The 8,748-nt window shown below is 30.4% G+C and overlaps 1 non-coding gene across 1 annotated transcript; it reads left to right on the top strand.

Annotated features, from left to right (window-relative positions):
• Positions 1 to 284: 284 nt before the first annotated feature.
• On the top strand, positions 285 to 391 carry LOC139869483 (small nucleolar RNA R71). Its single transcript, XR_011766090.1, has one exon. It is a non-coding gene; the product is annotated as a small nucleolar RNA R71 (small nucleolar RNA).
• The last annotated feature ends 8,357 nt before the right edge of the window (positions 392 to 8,748 follow it).

Here is an 8,748-nt window from a genome sequence, read left to right as displayed (position 1 = left end):
AGTGAATATCTTTAGTCATCTTTTCCATTCGTCTCTCGACAGCATCTATCTTTGCAGAAATGGAATCAAAGTCATGGCTAGAATCGGCTCTAGCTGCTTTAGATGATCTAACGATATCTTTTTCTTGATGCCACTCATGTGAGTGGGAAGCAGTGTTATTAATAATTTTGTAAGCTTCAGTTGCTGTTTTCTTCATAATGGAACCACCAGCTGCTATATCTATGTCTTTTCTTGTAGTGATGTCGCATCCTTGGTAGAATATTTGTACTATTTGATAAGTGTCTAAACTATGTTGCGGACATCCTCTTAATAACTTTCCAAATCTTGTCCACGCTTCATATAGACTTTCATTTGGCTTTTGTGTGAACGTAACAATTTCTCCTTGAAGTCTCACGGCTTTAGATGCCGGAAAAAATTGTTTAAGAAAATTTTCAACTAAAATGTCCCATGTATCAATCGCCCCTTCAGGTAACGATTCTAACCAATCTTTGGCTTCTCCCTTTAAAGTCCAGGGAAATAACATGAGATATATCTGTTCATCCTCCACTTCTCTTATTTTGAATAAAGTACAAATCCTATTAAAGGTTCGAAGATGTTCATTTGGATCTTCCTTCGGCGCACCACTAAATTGGCATTGATTAGTTACCATGTGTAGGATTCGTCCTTTGATTTCATAATCTGGCGCATTAATGTCTGGTTGAGTAATTGCGTGACCTTGTCCAGTGCGTTTAGCTCGCATTCGGTCTTCCATACTTAGAGGTTCCAGATTTTCCATGATTGAATTTGTTGAATCTGAATCACTAGAGGATTCTGATTTAATGGGTTGTTCCTCGACAATCTCCGTTTAAATGATTGGTGGTTCCGGAGGAAAGATTAATGGTTCAGGATCTTTGAATTGTCCCTGAATATTCTCCGGATTCTCAATTGTGAGGTCTGGTTCAAAAAATGGATTATCGAAAATTTGAATTGGAGTACTTGGTCGACTGGATGACGATTCTAAAGAAAAATCAACGGAAACAATATTGGCTTGATGTCTTGATCGAGTTACAGGTGGTGAACGTATGAAAGGTGGTGAACGTTTTGCTCGGTGTATTCACTGAATATCCTATTAGTTATAAAAATAAAAATTATATAAGTTATCAAATTAATAGACTTTTCTGATTTTGCCCACGTTTCGAATAGCCAATAGATGCAGCAGGTAGCCAGGACCCTTTAAATCGAAAGCCCACAACTCGCCACAAACAAATCCAACTATTACTACGAACTAGAAAATTTTGGATGTCTATCAATTTAACCACTTAAAATAATTTTTCGTCGAAATTTAAAGAAATTTTAGAGAAGAAATAGAAAATTCTATGTCTTAAAAACTAGAGCGTCGAGAAATAAGAAAGAAAAAGAGCGCGTCGAAAAACATCGAAAAATAAAAGGTCGAAAAATAATAATAAGAACGTAGCACGTCGAAACTTAAAATTCTAAAAACGTAAAAATTAAAAGTTGCGTCTAAAAATATTAAAGCTTAGAGAAATTCTATATCCAAAACGGCAATAACTTAAAAAGTACTAAATTCTAAAAAAAGCGTCGCAAAATTCTAAAGCACTTAAATCTTAGTCTATAGAAAAAGTACTTAAGGGATTTTACGGCAAAGCCTAAGAGTCTAGAAATAAAAATAACTACGGAAAATACTATATTTAAACTAATTACGAGCGAAAAATACAAATATTACGCTAAAACAAATAAAAAGATACAAAATATAAAAATAAACTTAAAGTTGTAAAAAGTACAATTTTTATAAAAATATTATTTTTATATTATTTATTTTATAAAAGTATTAAGTTTATATATTTAATAAAACTAAATAAAACTTAAAAATACAAATTAAATAAAACAAAATTTAATTAATTAAATCAATAACCCTAATTAGGGTTTATAATAATAATAATAATAATAATAATAATAATAATAATAATAATAAAAATAATTAATACACCGTAATTATTGCTGAAATCAGTCAAACCTGGCGTATCAGATCAAGCCATGCGGTCGCATGGATTTTACGTTATAATTTCATGCGGTCACATGAACTAGGTTTCCAGGCCAGAGTTGGGCTGCTACAGTGCCTTGGCCCGATTTCTTTTTTTTTTTTTTAATATATATGAAATATAATTTATAATAAAAACTTATTTAAAAAAAATACTTATTGGTTTTTATAACTTTTCACAATAAATAAATAAAAAATATAAACTTTTTAATTTAACTAAACCTAAAAATATAGATATATTTTTCTTTTTTTTATATTTAAAAAAAATAGATTATAACTTAATAAAAATGTTTTTTTAATATATATATATAGCGTTTCGCTTCCGGCGTTTAAGCAATCCCCGACAGCGGCTGTAACGACCCGGAAATTTCCGACCAAATTTAAACCCTAATCTCTATATGTTTCCGAAACGATAAGAAAAAAAAAAATCTGTAATACTGAGTCTCGAGAACCTTGAAATCTATATTCATGAAATCCGTTACCCTTTTGACCATGCCTGACGATTCACGAACAGTTATAAATATGTAAATATATATATAAATATGTTATTATGAATCTATGAATAATATATACATATATATATAATTCAGTAAATACCATTATATAAAATAATATTACATTCAAGACCGAGATTAAGAATAGATGTTATATTAATATTATTACTCTCATAATCATCATAAATATTAATACATTAATATCGGTGTTATTAATAATATTATATGAAATTTGATACACTGATTTGTTATAGTACCATTATTATTAATATTATTGTTAACATTGTTAATAACATTATTATTATAACTAATAGTGAAATTATAATTATTAAGATTAAAATTATTATTATTATTATTATTATTATTATTAGATATTACCAGTATCATTAAGAATTATTATTATAAATTATTATTATTATTATAGTTATTAGAAAATAATACAATTCAATATTATTATCATTAATAAATTTATCAATATCATTTTTAGTATTATTTGATAATATTAACATTATCATTATTAATTCTATTATTAGAATTTTATTTATTACTAATATAATTATAATTATTTATTAATATAAAAAAAAAAATCATAGGTACGGTTATTTGAATCAAATTAAACTTTACATCTTAATCCAACAGTGTTTAATTTTGTTTGTTATCTCCAATTTGTTAATCATCACTTGCAAATCGTACCAATCAGTTGACATTAAGCTACCTTTTTATTTTTTTTATATTTTCTAATTAAAATCCTGTCTGCAATCGGTAACAGGCCTGTTTCAATGGGCATATACGAACAAATTAGATCAATTATGTTACCATATCACTTCCTCAAACATATTATATATAACACTACTACAATTCTCAGAATTGAATAACAGAAAATATAAAACTAAGTCGAAAGTCCCTGTTCTTGACACAAATTCTTCAAAACTTTATTTCGTAACGATTTTAAAAATCTAGAAATGTAGTTCTGTTAGGAAATTGTTACTAAAACTATCTGCAAAACCCCAAATTCCAATTCATATTTTCGAGTTCTAATTTTGAAAGTCAAAGTTTGGGATATAAAAGTCAAAGGTTGTGTTCATCAATAAATTCGTAAATTTTGTAGTGTTTATGTTAAAATCAACGATTCAAAAGGTTTTTAATAATGATTTACAACACTTTTTATGTTGTAATTATATTATGAAACAGCCTTGAAATTGAAATCAAATTGTGAGATGGGTCGTCGTTCGTGAACTGTGAGCAGCAGGCCTTTTTAATATTTTTTTTTTTTCGATCGTTATCTATTAACATGTGTCCACAACAGATTAACCATAATTAAATTTCAAAAATAAAACCAATTCAGAAATTAGATATTATAGAGAAGGTCTCTGGTCATTCGATTTCGGGTTTGAAGTGGGTGAAGAAGAAGAACAGATGGTTTACAGGATTATATAGTTTTAACTCGGATATAAAAACAGAAAAAATGTAACAGCGTAGAGGGTAAAGCGTGTTGGAATGTAACCGGGAGGTCTCGGGTTCGAGTCCCGGAGATGACATTTTTTTAAAAAAGCAATTACAATTGGAGGTAGCTACTATTATTAAGTTTATTATTATTATTATCTTTATTTTTATGACTATTATTATTAATATTATCTTTATTATATTTATTACTAAAGTTGTTATTAGTATTATTATTATTATTATTAAAAGTATCACTAATAATATTAGTATTAACATTATAATTATTAGTATTATCATTATAATTATTATTATAAGTATTATCATTATTATTATTATTATCACCAATTATTATCAAAAATATTACATATATAAAGTTTCATTACCATAATATTAGTAATACATCTCAATATTTTTTTAAAAGATACTAATTAAGTTATAAAAGATATCAATTGATATATAAATATATTTTTATCATGTAAAAAAAAAACCTAGTATAAATTTTATTCATAACCTGTTATAAAGAAAGATAAAAATTAGTATATAAAACATATAAATTAAATATATTAAATTTAACTAAATAACATATAATATAACTGCATTTTATTAATAATAATATATATAAACGTGCTCGATTGCGATTATGTGTATTGATAAATATACAACTGTTATAGGTTCGTGAATCCGAGGCCAACCTTACAATTGTTCAATGATGTTATATGTATTTTTACTACAAAATACAGTATGGTGAGTATATAGTCCCTTTTCAACTCTAAATATTTTGGGCTGAGAATACATGCGCTGTTTTTTTTTTTTTTTATGGACACAAGTGATCAAAAATAAACTTTACGTTGAGTTGTACCATGGCATATCTCTTTATACTTGGTAGCTAATATTTACGTGAGGAGCATAAACGCGAATCCTGTTGATAGATCTATCGGGCCTGACAACCCCAACCGGGCTGGACGACCAGTTTTAAATGGTTGCACAGTACTTCGTTTCGTTACTACACTTGGTACGGTGTAGGGTTTATTTAAGAGTATGCTGCTGTGATTTAAATGTTAAGTATGGTTACCAAGTGCTCAACGTCTTTTCCATACACGAGAAGTGTATTATATATGTATATGAAATCTTGTGGTCCATAGTTATAACGCTGCTAGCAACAAACCTATATATCTCACCAACTTTATGTTGACATTTTAAAGCATGTTATTCTCAAGTACGAATTAAGTCTTTCGCTGTGCATTTGCTCATGTTAAGGACATTACTTGGAGTCGATCATCGCAATGGGACCAACTGTTGAAGACTTCGTCTGGGAGGATTAGTCGCGGACGCTTCAGTTGGTATCAGAGCGTTGGTCTTAGCGAACCAGGCCTTGCATTAGTGTGTCTGACTAGTAGTTGTTAGGATACATTAGTGAGTCTGGACTTTGACCGTGTCTACATGTCAAAAGTTTTGCTTATCACATCTAGTCGGAAACCATTTGCTTATCATCATTAGAAAATTGCTTATTTATCATTCTTAAGTCTAGACACGTCTTATTGCATTTAGTGCATTGATAGTGTATGGACAAAATTCATATCTTAGCGTATCTGATAATTCCTATCTTAGCGCATCTGTAGACTTGCCTGACACATGTCGTAAATTCCTCCGTAGTCTACATAATTTTCAGTACTATATATATAGATATTCTATGAAGTTAGGATATCACCCGATATCTGAAAATCGTTTCACCTCAAAGATCCTTTTCATTTACCGAATTGCCCTCTTGGCGATGAACTTGAAGCACTTACCGGCTAACCTGTTCGAGAAACCATTTTCTTTCTCATTTCTAGAGTATCTCGTCACGATTACATACTATCCCATATTTCGAATCTTATTCAATCGCTCGTCCCAACCACCAATCATCCCGGCATAATAGAAGAAATTAACAAACTACGCGCTCGTGTGACGGCTTTGGAGAATATGGTGCGAAGGTTATAAACACCAGCAGCAGCACCAACAGCATAATCTGTACCACCATCATCAACGCTGACAGTACCTTTATTACTCCCAATCACAACCACGTCGTAAACCACAACAACACAATCTGTACCTCGGATATCAACTTCACACGCTTCAATATCACCATCTGTACTTCGAGTATGATCTTCGTTTTACATAGCGTTCCACATCGATTATCTTCGCTTTATGTATCATTCTACCTCATTTATCTTCGTTCGACATGACGATTATGTAATCTCTAATGTTTTAGAGATTATGTAGTCTAGTATTAACGATAAATCAAATGAGTTTGATATCTCATTGACTCATTAAATCCATGATTACATCCGAAGAAAATATATATGTAAGTATATTTTCATAAAGATTGTAATTAAAAATCCTTTCGTACAAACTGTTAATGATGAAAATATTTTAACGGGTAGGTAACACCCGAGGAATATTTAGATTTCACATTAATAAGTTACACTATACATTCTTCGAATCTGATTCAACGGTTATTTACTATCCTATCTACTACCACCGATATACGTATCTGTTCACCACAAAATAACCATTTCTATTCAAATTTCATATTTGGATTTTGACCTATCAGAATCCAACAAGTGGCATAATGAAGAAAACATTGGATATAATAAAATTTGTTAGAAACAAATGGATTAACTAATTGAAATATTGTTAAGATTCCACGCTAACTGTTCCTAGCTAACTATTCCCAGCTAACTGATTAACATTTAATTTATCGCAATTTACATTCTCGCAATTTTATTTATTGTTATTTAATTTCCGCACTTTACATACAGTCGGGACACATGTACAACAATACGTCGGATTAATTCTGAGACAACACGTTGTATAATGGGTTATGATATATATTTATTTATTTTATGCATTATAAATAACGGGACACGTATACAAGGTTTCGACCTATCATATCGACCCATCTATATATATATTTCGGAACGACCATAGACACTCTATAGTTGGCTATACAGGGTTGAGGTGGATTCCAAAATATATATATACTTTGAGTTGTGATCAATACTGAGACCGGTGCACGGGTCACGATACGTATTATTTAATTCGAATATTATATATTAAATTATATATGAATCATTGAACTATTGGACTATCGGACTAGTGGACTGCTAACTTTGGACAATTAAAATGAATTAAAATATTGATTATAACATATGAAACTAAACAATTCTTCAAGTTTGCCACTTGATTTCATTCTAAACCTCATTTGTACCTCGACAATTACAATTCGCGTTCAAACCTTCATGATTCTTGAAAACACCTCGATCGAGAAGTTGAACCAACTGCACTTCATCTACGGAAGAAAATATTTATGCACCTGAAAAACTCTCGAACCCAAAGTCATAGTTTAATCCGTAACCGTGTTGAATCCTTTATCATTTATTAGCAAAAACAACCTTACGATTCATTTTCAAAGTAACCAAATTTTGTCACAGCTCCAGCAAGCCAACTTCGACTTTTTGTTCGGATTAACCTTATTACAACTTTGATACATACGATTAGTTTTCCTCCTCGTTACCGGAGAACCTTTTATATTCCACCATACTACCATCAGCGTTAAATCATCTAAAAATACAATTCTCCTGAAAACACCTCGATCCAGATCCGTTAACTTTGAAAATGCTGACGAAGCAGCATGTAGTAAATGGCCTTAATGGCCAAAAGTGATGATAAAAGAATATAGTGTTGGGAACGCTCGATAGAAAATTTGGTACTGAAAAATGGATTGAGATAACCGTGAAGGAAACAAAGAACAAATACAAGGATAGAACCTGCCTTCAAAGAATCCAAATGATTCAGCACATGTTGAAACCGTTAGTAAGAACCCTACTCCTTATTCTAAACCTTTCCAGATGATATTCATCATCACCACCTTATCTTAAATATTATAAGATATCTTCGTATCTTCCATTATAAATATCCTCCATATTTCTGGAGATATTTTCACAACTATCCTTATCTGAAATCCTCTATCACTCCGTAACATCTGCGTTACAACATAAAAGAAACTGTGTTAGTTCTAAATTCTAAAACCTTCGAGTTTAAAATAGGAATGTTTTGAAGCAGTGTTGGGAACTGATAAATGAATTAGTATAATATAATGAAACTTGATCAACTTCATTATATTACAGTAAGTCATGTTGAGTTTCTAATGGAATGTGATGATTCACAGTACCATCATCATGTGCCATGTTACACGACTCTTACATTCTATCCAATCTCCAAATATATTAAGAATATATCGTCTTGATAGTTCCATCTTTCCAGGATATTCTGGTAATTTGACAAATCAAAATCGTGTCATTACAATTTCTTTCTAATAGCATTAGCTATGTTCATTTCAAATCTCATATCTACGAATTCCGGACCATTACAAAAGGTGCTTAGTTGAAGAGGAGGAAAAGAAAAAGAATGAAGCTCCGAAATAAAAATTGTAGTAAAAATCGCAGCAATTAGGAGAGAACATTAACTGTGGATGACAATGATTATAGAAGATAGAAGCAGGGACATCGAAAACCCAACAACCATCCAGAAATTACAAACTGTGTACATCAATGCAGATAACAATATAGAGACACGGGATAACTAGAAACACTATAAACACAAGAGTATAGTAGAAGTAAATAGATTCTTCTGGTAGGTAAATGAAAAAGAAGAATGATAGATGTGAAAATTAAGAGTATATTAAAGATCAGAATGGGATGGAGCATTTTAAAGAATACTCTAAGGTATGAA

This window comes from Rutidosis leptorrhynchoides, chromosome 9 (assembly GCF_046630445.1).
Source record: "Rutidosis leptorrhynchoides isolate AG116_Rl617_1_P2 chromosome 9, CSIRO_AGI_Rlap_v1, whole genome shotgun sequence".
In the NCBI taxonomy this organism is placed as follows: Eukaryota; Viridiplantae; Streptophyta; class Magnoliopsida; order Asterales; family Asteraceae; genus Rutidosis; species Rutidosis leptorrhynchoides.
This window is presented reverse-complemented; position numbering and strand designations above follow the sequence as displayed.